Raw genomic sequence first — 17,026 nt, 5'->3', positions numbered from 1 at the left:
TTTTTTTATATTTCACACAGCTTTTTCTTTGTTTATATTTTAATTTGATATATCATTTGTTGATGGCACAGCTGAACTCTTTCATGAACCCTTTTCAGCTACAACCCAGGAGCAACTGCACAAGCAGTTACAGAGACAAGATGTAAATTACTAATTACATAGATAATTTTGAAATGATTTTAGAAGAGTTATTTTACATTTCATAAATTATTACATAAATAAGTTTGATATGATTGTGACAGAGATGGCTTATATATCTTATTTATAAATGTTATGCACAGTAGAAAGAGTTGTGTGGAAAAGTATTATCTTACAGAGTTACAGAGATTACATTTTTCATACAATGTACACTGCTGACAATTCATAGCTGTAATATTGTTTTACAAACTCATGCTGTTTCCATTTATCCTGGTAACAATTCATAAGCGTAATGCAGTTTTGCATTCTTGTTAATAACATGCGTTTATGTACATAATTATTAACAGTTGGGGTGTAATACAAACAACAGGGTAATAGAGTTATAGTTCAGGGCCATGCTGATATACTCATGGTGACAGGATACTGTTTGGTAAATTCTGTATTAAGGCCAGAGGTAGAAGCTTTAAAAAATGAAACCCTAACACTTGTAAAGAAGCTGATAACAGAGAGAACATGACTCTTATAGGGTGGGAAAGGTGATAGGTGGTTGGCTTTGCTGGTTGTAAACATTTCCTTGGTAGACTTTAGAGTCAACTTATTTAGAGATAAATGATAGCATCCTAATTATATTTACATATTTGCAAATACTGACCAATCATCTGAGCAATTTTAGTCCTGTTAAATGCATAAACAAACAAATAAATAAATAAATAAATAAACAAATAAATAAATTATTTACAGTAGAGATTAATGACTGTGGACAAGCAGCAAAAAAAAAAAAAAAGAGAGAGCAAGTCTTTGCCAGGAAACAGGAGTATTTGTAAGTTTCCCTTTTGTCTTCCAGCAATTCCTTTCTAAAATGCACAGACTCTGTTATGTTCCTGAGCTCTGAAGCTATGAGTCGCTAGTGGTAAAGATTCATTTTACTGAAGCCCTTTTTCCTAGCTGAGATTCCAAAGGGTTGCAAATATAGGCTCAAGGCATTATTTCCTGATTCTTGAATGATATTTTGACTAGTACTTCTTTCTAAGTGATAGGCACAAACTATTATGTACAATTTTAAAGGTAAGTGAGAAAAAAGAAAAATGGATTGAACCATGATTGGGAGCCAGTTGGCTTTCTGCGGAGATAAGAAGTGTTGCTTTAGTTGAGGTGGAAATGCTGGTAAATTTGTATATACGTAATTGTTGTTTGAATTTTTGTTTGTGTTATAAGAATAGTAGGGGGACACCATTGTGAGACCATACTTAAATCTAGGTATGAAGACATTCTTTATTTATTTAACATTTGTTAACTGTGAAATTCCAACTAGGACAGACCCTATTTTCAGCGGAGGCCCAGGTAGAAACACTCCAGACACGTGTTTGAATGTGGGAGGAAACCCACATAAACACAGGGAGGACATGCTAACTCCACACAGAAGGCATCCCAGCCAAGAATCGAACCAGAGACCCTCTTGCTGTTGAGATGACAATGTTAACCACTGCACCACCCTAGCCCTATTCTTAGCCAGAGACTATCTGTATTCTTTTATTACATGATTAAAGATGGAATAGGTAGCCTTAGGTAGAGTTATAAGAGATGGAAGAGTTGGTGTGAGATTTCAATGTCAGAGTTGGGTCTAAAATAGGTAAAGATATGTGTATTTATCTTCTCAGGAGATGGGCACATTGTTGGGTGTATGCATGTCTCGTGGGATTGTTAGCTCATGATGGTTATTGAATATTATACAATGAGAGGTCATTGACATTCAAAAATGTGCATGCTGATAGGCCAGCTGAACCACCATGCCTGTTGTAGATCAGGAATATACCAACAAAAAAAAGTCTGGACACCCAGACTTTCTTCTATTAATATATGCTACAGTTTTTTCTGTTTTCTTTGAGAGGTCAAGAGGTATATACTGAGGGCAGAGAAAATGCAAGGAAAATCAGGTACATTATGAAAAACTCAAGAAATGTACCTGATTTTTCTTATATTTATGTCCTATCTTTCCCTTACCTCTGAACTGTCCAGATTTCAAACTTTATTTAAAAAAAGAAAGAAAAAAAGAAGCAACAGAGATCTTCGTTTCTTTGTAGCTTCCTTTACAAAGCACCAATGTACTGCATAAGAGTTTGAAAGTAAGTCCCATATGCATGCACAGTACATCAAGAAAGCAGCAGGATATGGAAAGAAAGTGGAGAAATACCACAGCACTGTTATGCAAAAACATTAGAGCAGATTCAGTAAACGCTACATAGTCCATCCACTAAGACCATGTGTACGCCACACCTCAACATGCACATGGTAGTGTACTGTTTTTGTGTTCAGTAAGTCACTCTACACGGTGTGTAGAGCTGTACAAACATGGTAAACACCATGGCTTGCTAATTATAGCATAAGCAGCTGAACTGTATGCTAATCAACAAATCCAAGATGGAGGAACTATTCAACAAGATATAAAGCAACTGTGTAGATGTAATGCTGGTTTTCCTTGCAAATTCCAAAACCTATTGGAATACAGCCACAGAAAGGAGTCTACACAGAAAGAATGTTAGGGGCTGCTGTTGCTTTAATTCAGGTGTGTGTGCAACAAGCTGAAGTCTATGTTGCTGCTGCTAATAGACCACAGCCAAGAAGGAGAAGAGTCTTCAGACCCCATTTAACTTATCACAATCTGCAAGCAGTAGAAATTGTAGAGCACTACAGACCCAGGGCAAATCAAGGGGAACCAATACCAGTGGAGACAAAGGTATGTGTAGCACTTAGAATTCTATTTACAGGAACCTTTCAGTGACCAGCAGGGGACATGCTGGGGGTGTCACAGGCATCAGCATCCAGGATCCTCCATGAATTCCTGAATGCTTTGCTACAACATGCTAGTGATTGCATATATTTTCCCCATACTCCTGAGGACAGGGCCACAAATATGCAGTTCTACTCTGTAGTACACTACCCTGAAGTTCTGGGTGCCATAGATTGCACACATATAGAAATCAAGATGTCACTGGAGGAACAGGGAAGGGTCTATATAAATAGAAAGGGCTTCCACTCAGTTAACTGCCAAGTCATGTGTAACACTAAATGAATCATCTTGAATGTGGGTGTTGGCAACCCAGGCAGTTACCACAATTCACATATCTGGCACACCTCCCAATTGTAAGACATGTTCATTAGGGGTGATATTCCTCAGGTCCATTTACTAGAGGATGCAGGTTATGCAACTTAACCATGGATGATGACGCCCTTCAGAAATGTGCACATACCCACTGAAGAACATCATAATGAGTCACACACACTCAAACCAAAAATATCATAGAGCATGTGTTTGAGCTACTGAAATCATGGTTCTGGTACCTAGATGCATCTAGGGGATCCCTGTGGTACAATCCATGCATGTGTACTGAAATCTTCACTGTTTGTGCCATGCTTTACAACATCATCTTGAGAAAACAACTTCAGCAGGATCAACAAGGGAAAGGGGCACACATCCCACCGCCAATGGCAAGGTCACCACAGCCACACACAGGTGAGGCGTCAGAGGGGGAACCAGCAGCTACTGTGGGTGTAGGTAGATGCAGGCATGCACAATATGGCTTTGCCTTGGTTAAAAGGCAATGCATAACACACGCACTCACCACCGAAGGGGCTAAAACCTTAATCTCACACACATACATATAGTAACATTGATGCCAGGCAACACTCACAACCTTTACCTACTCATGTAATGGCTGTGTACTGCTAGTGTCAGACAGACTCAGCCCTGAAATAAAACTGCAGCAACTGCTGGATTTTCAAGGTAAATGTTAAACCTGGGGTGTTAAGACAAAATTGTGTAATAATGCAAAGCAATGGCATATCACTGCATGTTGTTACTTGGTAATGTAAGTAAGTTAAAGGTGGGTAATTTGTACAGCAATGACTTCAACATGTGACAGCAGAGACTTATGTGAATACATGTGTCCCCTATCAAGTAATAGGCCTCAGGCATCAAAGAGTCACACTTTTATACCTCTCAAAAGTACTAAAGGTCACCAAATGGCCTTAGTTTGGCCTCATCCTTTTGTACTGACAAATCCTTAAAGAGACAAGTTAGAAAGTAATGAGAGACACATTTCAGTTTCAGACTTCATAGCCATCAGAATATTTTTAAAATACTGATGCAAAAACTGTTTAACTTTGTAAAACCAAAATATGTGAAAGATCTCTCTATTCTTCAGCCATTGTCAATTTTATTACTGGCTTGGTTCAGCTTTGTTGCTGTAAGAGTGGGGCAGGCATGTACACATTACAAACACTGGTAAGAAAGCAGTACAAATAGCAAAACAGTATCACAAACATAGACATACTAAGCACTAAGTCAGCTATGCACCCTGAGCACCAGACACAAAGCTTATGTATCCATGAATCCAAAAGATACAAAACAAGGATATGGCACAGTTATCATCACTTGCACAGGGTGTTGTGTGTGTGTGTGGGTGGGGGTGGGGGGGCAGGAAGCCTAGGCTGACACAAAAGGTAAGTAGGTAAGTAAGTGTGTGTCAGTAAGAAAAAGAAACAGGTAGACATTTGGTAGATAAACTAACAAATGGCCACTGAGACAGAATGATCTTTAAGCTTCATGGCTGAACCATGCAACTATTGTGTGTGTGTCTGTATGGGTCCTCCAGGTGAAAATGGTGTGTGAGTGTTTGCAAGAACACAGCCAAGGTCTGTGCTAGTGCTATATCTTGGAATATTGGACAGGTATGGGCTGTGCATCGTAGAGGTGGCAGTTCATTGTTGTTGTACCTGACCATGAAAACTGGCTCTGCCAGGAGTTGCACTGGCATGTCAATGCTATGGTCAGATGCATTGCTGCTACCTGAATGTGACTGATGTCCGCTGGATGAGCTCTCTTCATGAGTACACCCAGGACCACGTCCCCATGGCCTGCCGCATTTGAGTGTGGACACCTCAGCCATTGAGGGAGCAGTGGAAGTAGTGCCACTACAGGAGCATGACTGGGCATGACCACGTTGACTAACATCAGATGATGTGGCTGTCTTATGCCCATGTGGATGCTGTCTCCCTTTCAGCAGACATTCCAGCACAGACACTGCCCATAATGTATCATTCATCTGATCCATTGAATCGGCAACACAGTGGAGGCAGTCACCATGTCAGCCTGTGTCATATCTATGACCCTAAGCATTTCTCTGGAGGACCTACTGCAATATGCCTGTGCCTCCACGATGGCCCTAAACATATGTGGAGTGGCATGGGATGACACAGGATGGAGGATTGACAGGAGGCCTCCTCCGAGCACCTGTAATAACCCTTCTGTGTGGCACCTCACCCACTCTTTGGCTATGGCCAGAGTCAACAGACACTGAAGCTGCAGTAACCACACTAACCCAATCAAGTGTTTCCCCCTCCAACTGTCCAATATCTGAGGACTCACTGGAATGGGTTGGAGTAGGACTACTGGCTGTGTCCAATGGAATTACAGGGGATGGCTGAATGTCAACCTCACTGTCAAATTTAATCCCTGCACCCCCTGACCGTGCCTGTGTTTGGTCACCATCATAATCAGAGTCTGCCTATACTCTTAACCCAGGTGATAAGAGTCTTATACTTCCACTGTCAGGATCACCTGTAATAATAAGTGACAAATAAAGAAAATAAATTAATACCTACACGACTATAGTCCAATATATGCTAACTAACAGAAGAGCCACTACTACAGACAGTACAGCAATACACACAACACTCCTGACACCTTCATCACACATATGGATAAAATAAATATTTCATTGAAATGCCTATCAGTACTGACATAAAAATGTTTGGCTTACCATGTGCATTCTAGAGTTTCTATGGAAGATGGTCCTGGAAGAGATTAAGCAACAGGTAAGGACACCATCATCACAATTAACAATTACACAGGGGGTTAAAACTTTTTGCCCTTTATATGTCTGTCACACTGCCAGCACAGGTATCAGGAATTTTGTAAATAATTCTGTCATTTGTAAATATTGATATGATTTTTACAGAAGTGTGTGCAAAGTGCTGAGCTAAAATGTAACCACAGCATTCCCTATTGGAACAGAATAGGAATGTACCTGCATTATTGTGAATGTTTAGATGTATATGTTTAATGGAAACTGGAACATAGGAGGTTAACTTGAAAATAAATTCAGAGAAAATAGTTGAAATTAAATTGTTTTATTATTGTGTCATAAAAGTAAGTTTCAGTGCAGCAAGGAGACAGGATGTTTAGAACTAGGGTGCCTTCTGCATTGTTTTGTAAGTGTTTGATAATTTTATGTCTCCTAGCAGTTACAAACATCTGAAGGCTATGTATTTTCATAGAGAGATGCCAAATTCTGTTAGTTTCTGACAAAGGGGGTTTAGCTTGGGAACTGTCAGGTGATAAAAGGTGATGTCATCCAAGGTAACCCAGTAGTAATATTTGGTATTAATTTAAAAACTCTTTGAGAGAGAGAGAGGGACTGTGTATTTTGTATTTTGTCTTTGACCAGGAAAAAAACAACTCATCATCATCTTCTGCACAGTAACTCTTCTAGATTCATATAAGAATATAGTAAAGTATATCTTAGCTGTTTTCCTTTATTTATTTCAGATTGTCCTGCAACATTGTTTTAAATATTTCCTGTGATTTTGAACTCTGATGCAACTGATTACTTACTCAGTATTGTCTTGTTCTTTTATTATTTATCATTAAATATATTTAAACCTTTCATTTGTGGCTGGTCTGTTTAGAGATATTTAAGCTCTGAGAGTACTTGCATATCTATTTAGTGACACTGTACATGCCACTCCTATATAGCCTTGTTCTTGGTCACACTACCATTTGGATTAATAGTAACATTACACAGTAGAATTGGACACCTTTTCTTAAGGGCCTTAAAGTAGCTCATAAGAGTTGGCCGGTGGCAGTGAAAACTACCTTATAGTCTAGGCAGAAGAAGGCAAGCTGACAAGGAGCCAGTTGGCTGAGATGTGCCAGACCAAAGGACTGGTTCATGCCAACCTGACTAAGGCAGAAATGATTGAAGCCTTGAGCACAGCTGCAACACAGGCCAGCAATCAGGAGGACAACCAAGCTGGCCTTGGAGATGTACAACTCTCAGAAAATGGACAGTTCAACCTTTCCACAGAGGACTTAAAAATCCATCTGGAGCTAAAGAGACTTGAACTGGAGTCCAATCATTTGGAAATAGAATCAGCAAAGAGACTGTGGCAGGAGAACAAATGAAATTAGAAGCAGCAGACAGGCTGAGATGTCTGGAAGCTGAAGAGAATGAGGGGCAGAAGCAACATGAAAAGGAGATACTGATTCTTCACCAGGGTCAGAGAGATAATGGGGAAGTGATTAACCAAAACCCAGAAGCAACAAAATGGAGTAAATTTCTTCCACAATTTACAGAGGGGGATAATTTTGATAGATTCATTCATAGGTTCATAGGTTCATAGGTTCATAGGTTCATACTAGGCTATCTGCCCTAGGGCATTTATAAGCCTAGCCAGAATGTGTTTGGCTTTTGCCACCCATTTTAAATTAATTTTGCTATGCCATTTTTCGAGGTTAGTATACTGTGCCTCTGTCTAACAGTGACACAGAAGTGATACCCGGGTTAAACCTATGATCTCCCATCCACTCATCAAGATTCCTCTTGAAGAGAGTCAATGAGGGACTCTGCCTAACCTGGACTGGGATTTTATTCCAGAGTGAAGGGAGCCTCTGGGTTATGAATCTGTCCCTCCAGCATGTCCTATTTATTTCAGTGCTGAGGTTCAAGTCTCTCAAGTGCGTAGCTCGATGGGATTTGGATTTTCTGAGGTGCAGCATGTCCATTAATTCCGGGTTGGACATGGCTTTATACGTCAGGCACAGATCGCCCCTGAACAGGCGGTATGCCACTGAGTAGAGCTGGAGTTTCTTTAACCGGGCAGCATATGGCATCTGTTTGAGCCCTTTGATCCTCTTGGTGAGGTACTTTTGGGGTCTTTCCAGTTGCTGCAGGTGTCTGGTAAGGTACATCCCAAAAGGGGCATTGTACTCAATTATGGGCCTGATGAGGAATGAGTAAAGAGGCACGATGACCTCCCCTGATCTAGATGTGAATCCCTTCATGATTAGGTGGGCTATATAAAATGTTTTTCTAACCACTTTGGCCACATGATTGTCAAATGAGAGACTGCTATCAACTTGGGTCCCCAGGTCCCTAATTACTTCTTCTGTACTTAATGAATTACCACCTATGTGGTAATTTGTGGGCACTTTGTTTTTGCCAAAGGGGATGACTATACACTTTTTGGCATTTAGCTTGAGGCCATGGCTTTGGCACCAGTTGTCTGTTTCTATGAGGCCCTTTTGGAGGATGCTTGTGTCGGCTGGAGAGTCGATTATGGTGCCCAGTTTGCAGTCATCTGCGAACTTGGTCAGCCACAGTCCTTCCGTGTTGGCCTGTACCTCCGAGAAATATATACCGAACAAGAGAGGTCCCAGGACTGAGCCTTGTGGGATGCCACTTGTAACTGGTTTGGAGTCTGACATGGCTCCAGCAATTCTAACCATGTGGGTTCTGTCCTTGAGACAGTTTGCAACCCATCTAGTTCTGTGTGGACTACAGGAAATTAAACAGTCACACAGAGTCAGATGCTTACCCCATGCCTAGGACAGATGATGCCTTAGAGTAGCTGGGTGGGGATAAGTATCTTACCACTATTGATTTTACCAAGGATTACTGGCAGGTGCCCTTGACTCCCTGCACTAGAGGTAGGTCAGCCTTTGTGACTCCTTTCAGCTTGTATGAGTTCACAAAGATTCCCTGTGGGATGAAAAATGCCCCAGCAAATTTCCAGAGGTTGGTAGATCATATCCTAGCAGGAGCAGGAGATCTTGCCCTTGCTTACCTGGATGATACTGCCATCTACAGCCATTGCTGAAAAGAGACACTTCAGCATGTCAGGAAAGTGCTGGGCAGACTACAGAGGGCAGGGTTGACCATAACGCCCAGCAAATGTCAGGTGGGTATGGCAGAGGTCTCCTACCTGGGACATAGAGTGGGTAGTGGTACCATCAGGCCAGAACCTGCCAAAGTGGAAGCCATTCAGGCATGTCCTTCCCCTGCTACCAAAATGCAGGTGAGGGCATTCTTAGGGACAGCAGGGTACTATAGAAAGTTTGTCCCCCAATTATAGTACCATAGCTGCTCCCTCACAGACCTGTCAAGCCAAAACAAGCAATATAAAGTAGTGTGGACCGCAGCATGTGAAGAGGCATTCCAGAAGCTTAAAGGACCTTTGAGAGGACCCCCCCCCCCGGTGTTAGCCAATCCAGATTACAGTAAAGAATTTGTTGTGCAGGTGGATGCTTCAAAGCATGGGGTGGGATCTTTACTCAGCCAGCTCTCCTCAGATGGAGAAGAGCACCCAGTGCTATATCTCAATCATAGACTCCAACCCAGGGAGGAATGCTATGCAGCTGTAGAAAAGGCATTTCTAGCTATAGTGTAGTCACTGCAGAAACATCAGTCTTATCTGTACGGAAGGAAATTCACTGTAGTTGCAGACCACAATCCCTTAATATGGCTACATGGAGCCATCCAGCAAAATGCCAAGACACTAAGGTGGAGACTTGGGTTACAGGCATATGATATGACAGTGCAGCACCTCAGTGGGGTTAGTAATGCCAATGCTGTGGGGCTCTCAAGACAGGGAATGGAGTAAAGTATTCCCAGATAGTCAACCCTCTCAAGCAGATTTTCTCAAGGGTCACTTGAAAAACTAGTTTGAGTTTTCGGTGGGGTGAGGGGAGAGAAATGTCACACTGCCAGCCCAGCTATCGGGATTTTGTAAATAATTCTGTCATTTGTAAATATTGATATGATTTATACAGAAGTGTGTGTAAAGTAATGAGCTAAAATGTAACCATGACATTCCCTATTGGAACAGAACATGATTGTACCTGCACTTTTGTGACTGTTTAGATGTATATGTTTAAAGGAAATTGGAACACAGCAGGTTAACTTGAAAAAATGCAGAGAAAATAGTTGAAATTAAATTGTTTTATTATTGTGTCATAAATGTTAGTTTTAATGCAGCAACACAGATGGCTAAAAGCCCGGTCCCTCCACTCAGTTTCATAGATACTCCTCAGAGGTGACCTCTGTCTGGCATACAAAGCAATCTCAGACCCCGCCTTAATGGATGGGACTGCTGCATATCTGTAAGTCAAGCTCCACTCAAGTAACCCACACGTGTGACCTCATCCTGGGCTGTGACATCAAAAGGACTTGTTGGTGAGACAGATTTGTGTCCGAGAGACTCCCTAATCTGTGGAATAGACTACCTCTCCATGTCAACCAGAGTACCTCATTATCCCTTCTTAAGCGCAACCTGGATAACTGGATGGGAAACAAAAAAAATGCATCCTTGGAATTCCACTTGCGTCTAGAACTAGGTTGCCTTCTGCATTGTTTTGTAAATATTTTATTGCTTTATGTCTCCTAGAAGTTGAAAACATCTGAAGGCTATATATTTTCACAGAGAGATGCTAAATTCTGTTAGTTTTTGACAAAGGGAGTTCAGCTTGGGAACTAAGGTCAGGTGATAAAACGTGATGTCATCCAAGATAACCCAGCAGTATTATTTGATATTAATTTAAGAACTCTCTGAGAGAGAGAGAGAGAGAGAGAGAGAGAGAGAGAGAGAGAGACTATGCACTTGCCTTGCTGTAAGTAAGTTTCTATGGCTTAGTAACTCTTTTAGATTCAGATAAGAATATAATAAATTATAGCATAGATGTTTTCTGTATTTATTTATTTGAAACTGTCCTGCAATATTGTTTTAAACATTTCCTGTGATTTTGAACAATAACGTAACTGACTACATACTGAGTATTGTCTTGCTCTTTTCTTATTTATTATTAAATATATTTAAACCTTTTAACTGTGGCTGGTCTGTTTAGAGATATTTAAGCTCTTAGGCTACTTGCATATCTATTTGGTGACACGATACAGGCCACTCCTAAATAGCATTGTCTTGGTCAGACTACCACCTGGATTAAGAGTAACATTACACATTAAGATTGGACACATTTTCTTAAACGGCTTAAAGTAGCTGATAAGAGCTGGTTGGTGTCAGTGAAAACTAGTCTGGCCAGAAGGGGGCATAGCCAGTAATCCTGTGTCAGCCTTTTCCAGGCATGTGTATGTATGTGTTTATACAAACAAGTCTCAAATAGTGTGTGTGTCAGCTACTTGGGCAGGGACACAAAGCACTGGTTGGACAGACAGGTTGCTGAAGGTCTTAGCTTGGCCACTCAGCTGAGATCTCAACTCTATAGCTGTATCAGTGGGGAGTTGTATTAGGGATCTGGAGAAAGAGGGAGAAACCAGCTCCAGACTGTGATCTCTGTGTGCTCTTAAGGAGAATTGCACTTTACTGTGTGTGCACTTGTCATCCTCACAGTGTGTATGTTCCCCACGGTTGACAGTGGTGAGGATTGAGGCTCCTTGATTACTGGGCCAGTGTGGGGACATCACAATCTCTATTAATAATACTTTCAACAAAAACTTGGATGACACATCCATCCCAACAACATGTACAATCAACCAGAATGTGTTGTTAAATGTATTAATCTACAAATACCCCCCCCAAAAAAATATATATGTTAAACAGAACTTAATATTGCTGTCAATATTTTACTATACAAGAAGTATTTAACAATTGAGAGAGGAAGCCTACCTGGAAGTTCCTCCTGGGACATACTTGTCCTCCCAAAAACAGCAACACCAGCATCAATCACATGATGCTGTGCACTTTCCACTGAGCTCTCTGGATCCTTGACAATGGACTGGAACATTTCATTTGGTATTAATGGTGGCTATGGAGCAGCCCTCCCTGGTAGCCAACCATCCATGGGCCACTGCAGCTGCTCTCCTCCAGGCCAATGAAATCATGTCAGTGGCCATATAACAAACCTGATCATATATCATATATTACATCAGCCACTATCTGCTGCCAGACTTGCTTTCTGCCAGACGTATTCCCACATCCTCTCTCAAACAGAAAGCACTATGTTGCCTAAATGCTTTCATGATTACTTCATTCTCAGAGTCACTGAAGGGGGGTTTGCAGAGATTGGAATGCCTGAGCACCATAGTTTTAGATGACATAAAACACAAAAGAAGGATAATACACATAAGTATCACATAAATAAAATTCCTGCTTCGATAGAACACATAATAGGTAATTTTTCAATATTAGTCACTGGAGAAACAAAAACAGTCAAGATACTCAAATATAAAAAAGTATTTATGTAGTTGTAACATATTACCATCACACTCAAAGCAATGTTTGATCAAAAACAAGGAGAGTAGCAATATCAAAGCAAACCTCTGTATAAAAAAAATTTGTTTGTGGCAATGCAGAAATGGAACTTGGCTCCCCCAACCCAAAACAACAGGCAAATGACACATTTTGCTAACAAACCATCAGTGAACTGCTGAAAGTGCTATCAAACCAACTGTCCCAAAAACATGTATACATATTTACCACAGAACATTTAATTTTATGCAATTGGCAGTCACCTCTACCTATGACCAACACTCCCTGGAGGTGTCTATGGGCCATCCTAGAAGGCTAGCACCCCTGTGTTATTAACAATATAAGACATTTACATTTCACTGAAACAATAGGAGTGTAGAGAGAAACACAGTTGTAACATATTAACTATTATTACAAGTACTAAAGACGATGCATCTGAGAAAGTAAATTGCTTTGAGAAAAATGCCTATGCCATCACTAAAATTCTAAGACGTGCGTACAGATAAAAGTAGCATTTCCTAATATGATATGGTTCCACTTGAAAACATCTAAAACCCATAACATCTAAATTCATAACACTGAGACTATAACATCTAAAATTCATAACATCTAAAACTCATATCGAATTTCATAACATCTAAAATGTATAATATGTACTAGTGTATTATCAAATGTGTAAATGTTATAGTTTATTCTGTTTATCTTGTAGTAAAACTGTGAGATATAGTTTTTATTTCTATAGTTATTATTTATATAATGTAGGAATTTATACTATTTATACAGTGTTTATTTTGTCACTCTTTATGTGTTTTTTAGGCCATACAAGTAAGTGATATAGACACTATGTACATTCGTTATGGTGATCGTGATACAGTGGGGTTAGGAAATTAACTTTTTCCCACTGTAATACTATCTCGGAGTTGGTATATTTAATTTACGGGGGGTGTGGCTGGTACAGCCCCACACATGGGGGATGTAGGGGGGCTTTCCCCCCTGCAGAAATGTAGTAAAAATGTGTTTGTTAGTTTAGTGTCTTTATACATGGAGGGGATGTTATTTTCATGTGATTTATAGTGTTCAGTGTTATGATGCACATTTTAGATGTTATGAAATTTGATATCATGAGTTTTACATGTTTTGGGTTTTAGATGTAATGGTTTAGATGTTATGAATTTTGCTGTTATGGGTTTTAGATGTTTTCAATTGGAACTATATATATATATATATATATATATATATATATATATATATATATATATATATATATATATATTTATTTATAGGGGTGGGAGGTTGGCATAATGATTAAGGTATTTGCCCTGGTGGACATCTGCAATAAATAAAATATATAACAAAAGGAAAAAAATTGCTGTCCAGGACCAAGAAGGAGCAGGTGCCCAACTGGAAGCAATATTTCCTTAGCCTGAACAACCAAATAAGAACCCTAGTGAAATCCTCTAAAGCCAACTTCAAGTCCAAACTGGTCACATCTGCTAGAGACAATCATAAGGCTTTCTTCACATATGTCTGCAATCTCAAAGGAAGCACCCAGATCTGTTCAGAACTGGTAGTGAAGGACATCACATACACAAATGCTGTAGATATAGCTAACTTACTGGCTGACAGATTCAGCAAAACTTGACCCTTCTGTCCCTCCGGTCAGTAAATCAGGATATCCCCAGTACCTGCCCCCTACCCTTATCTCTAGGGAACAGGTCATCACTGCCCTCTCAAAGACAAAAAAATACAGCCTCCATGGGATCAAATAACACCCCAGGCTGCATCCTACATGAACTCAGACATGAACTTGCAGAACCATTAGTCAGCCTATTCAACCCAAGCCTTAGTACTACCTTTGTCCCAGCCGAGTGGAGGACAGCCACTGTCATCCCTTAACACAAAGGTGGAAGGTCCACTGATTAAGGAAATTAAAGACCCATCAGCCTAACTAGCCTGATCTGCAAGGCTATGGAATGGATTATCATGTACCACATTAACAGGGACATTGGCAACCTCAAAACACTCTACCCCACATGATTTGGCTTTGTCAAGGGAAGGTCATGTTTGTTAAATCTGGTCAACTTCTTTGAGACAGTCACCAAAGCTGTGGACGAGGGGAAGACAGTGCACACCACCTGCCTTGACCTGGCCAAATCCTAATAGTAGATAAACTCTCTCAGCTAGGCATCAATCCATATGTTACCAGATGGGTAGCAAACTGGCTCACTGATAGAACCCACCTAATCAAAATAGGGGAAGCCACCTCAAGCAGTAGAACTATAACTAGTGGCATACCCCAAGCATTGGTCTGGGGGCCTCTGCTATTTAGGATATACTTCTCTAAGGTGCAGGCCAAAACCAGTGGGCTGTGGCTGACCAAGTTTGCAGATGACTGCAAGCTGGGTGCGGTCATCAATTCCCCAACTGTCATGGATGTCCTCCAAGAGGGTCTTACCCAAACAAATGACTGGTGCCAGAAACATGGCCTCGAGCTGAATGCCAAAAAATGAATCATCATCCCCTTTGGGGAGTGATTTCCCCACATATTATCACATTAATAACAATGTCCTAAGCATGCAATCAGTCATGAGGGATTTGGGTACCAGGTTGTTAGCAACCTGACTTTTGACCATCATGTTGCTTCCGTTGTATGGAAAGCTTTCTACATGGCCAACCTTATAAGTATGGGTATCTCATCCAGGGACAAGGAGGTCATAACATCCTTGCATTCCTCCCTTACAAGACCAGTTATTGAGTGCAATACCACCTTTGGCATGGACCTCACAAAGCACATGGAGCAGCTAGAGAGACCACAGAGGTTCCTCACCAGGAGAATCCAGGACCTCAAACATCTACCCTACACAGATAGGATAAAAGTCCTGTCCCTCCACTCAGTTTCATACAGACTCCTCAGAGGTGACCTCTGCCTGGCATACAAAGCAATCTCAGACCCCCAGGTTGATGGGACTGCTGCATATCTGCAAGTCAAGCTCCACTCGAGTAACCCACACGCATGACCTCAAGTTGGTCTGTGACATCAATAGGACCTGTCGGCGAGACAAAGTTGTGTCCAACAGACTCCCCAACCTGTGGAATAGACTACCTCTCTACGTCAAGCAGAGTACCTCATTATCCCTTTTTAAGTGCAGCCTGGATAACTGGATGGGAAACAAAAAATTACACCCCTGGGATTCCACCTGTGTCCCTGCTGTACAGGGACTTTGGGTGCTCATATGTGTAAATATGGGCTAAACTGTTGGCTAGGCTTATAAAGTCCTCAGGGCAAGAGCCTATTAACTTCTATGATCCTTTGATCCTATATTTGTTAGTGACAAGTGAGCATATGAACATATTCAGTATATAACTGAAAAATGCAATCATACCTTATTAAGATTAGTAGTCTTCTGTTCAGATAAATCCAAAGTAATATCTTCTTCTGTGTTAGCCATATAAGTCTCCTTGCCTTCATTTTCCCTGTTCCCTTTCTATAGTGTACTTTCAGGGCTGTGAGCATTGTGAAGATGCAAATTAAATGTGAACTCAGAATTGCTGAATTCCAAATTCTGGGCTCAGTGAAGCAGATGTAAATATAGTGCAGGTGCTCCCTCAGTGTTTGTTGCTAGTGGATTGCAACTATGAATGATTACAGGTAGAGAGAAGGAAAACACAACAACAGTTCAGACTCCCTTACCTCCAGTGAGTGAGTCAGCCAGATTAGACTTACAAAGTGTAGGAGTAACTGTATCAAGGTTTTACATGTAAGTAAGCAGCACACATTTCACAGTTTATGTTCAATAACAAGCAAAGTTTCCTGCATTTCCTCACAACTGTATATTATCGCCATTTAATATATAGACACATTTTAAGGACAATGATACAGAATGTCTTATAGACTCCATGTTTCAGACTACTGGTCAGATAAGCAAAGAATAAGCAACAAACACAGACAGATAAGAAAGAGCTACATTTCTGCAAGTAATAGTCATAAATGGTTATGTGATCACTCACTGCACTACATCTGAAATTAATACATGTACAAAAAACTCAGAAGTGTACAACTGTCATGTTTTCTTAATACTGTGGACGAGGTTGTAGTTGCTTGTATGCACAAAGATTTTCATTCTCTGCTGCAGAGCTGTTTTGTAGTGTTTTGAAGGTTCATTGGAGTGAGAGTTTAAATCCAAACCTGTATAAAAATATTTAATGTATACCAACATAAATTTTATAATGTTGTTTATGTAATAGAGGTATTTTATTCTTTTCTCCTAATGTTCTTTTTTTAAATACCAGTATTTGCATGGTGCATGGATTAGCACAAACAGGAGAAACAGAAACACAATAAATGTCAGGTTTGCTTATCTTGTTTGCATAACATTTAGCAGTGGCAAACCTGGACTAATATCCCACACAGGAAGCAGATGAAACACCTGTAGACAGGGCCCACTTCCCCATCACCTGCAGCCATTGAACACCTGCAGAGAGGAAGCAGACAGTCAACAATTTCAAAATGGATACATTGCATCAAATATGTGTTGGGCAGTACACAAACGCAGTAAGCACACTGCAT

The sequence above is a fragment of the Protopterus annectens genome, chromosome 7.part1 (genome assembly GCF_019279795.1).
Source record: "Protopterus annectens isolate FY-2018-M chromosome 7.part1, PAN1.0, whole genome shotgun sequence".
NCBI lineage: Eukaryota > Metazoa > Chordata > Ceratodontiformes > Protopteridae > Protopterus > Protopterus annectens.
This window is presented reverse-complemented; position numbering follows the sequence as displayed.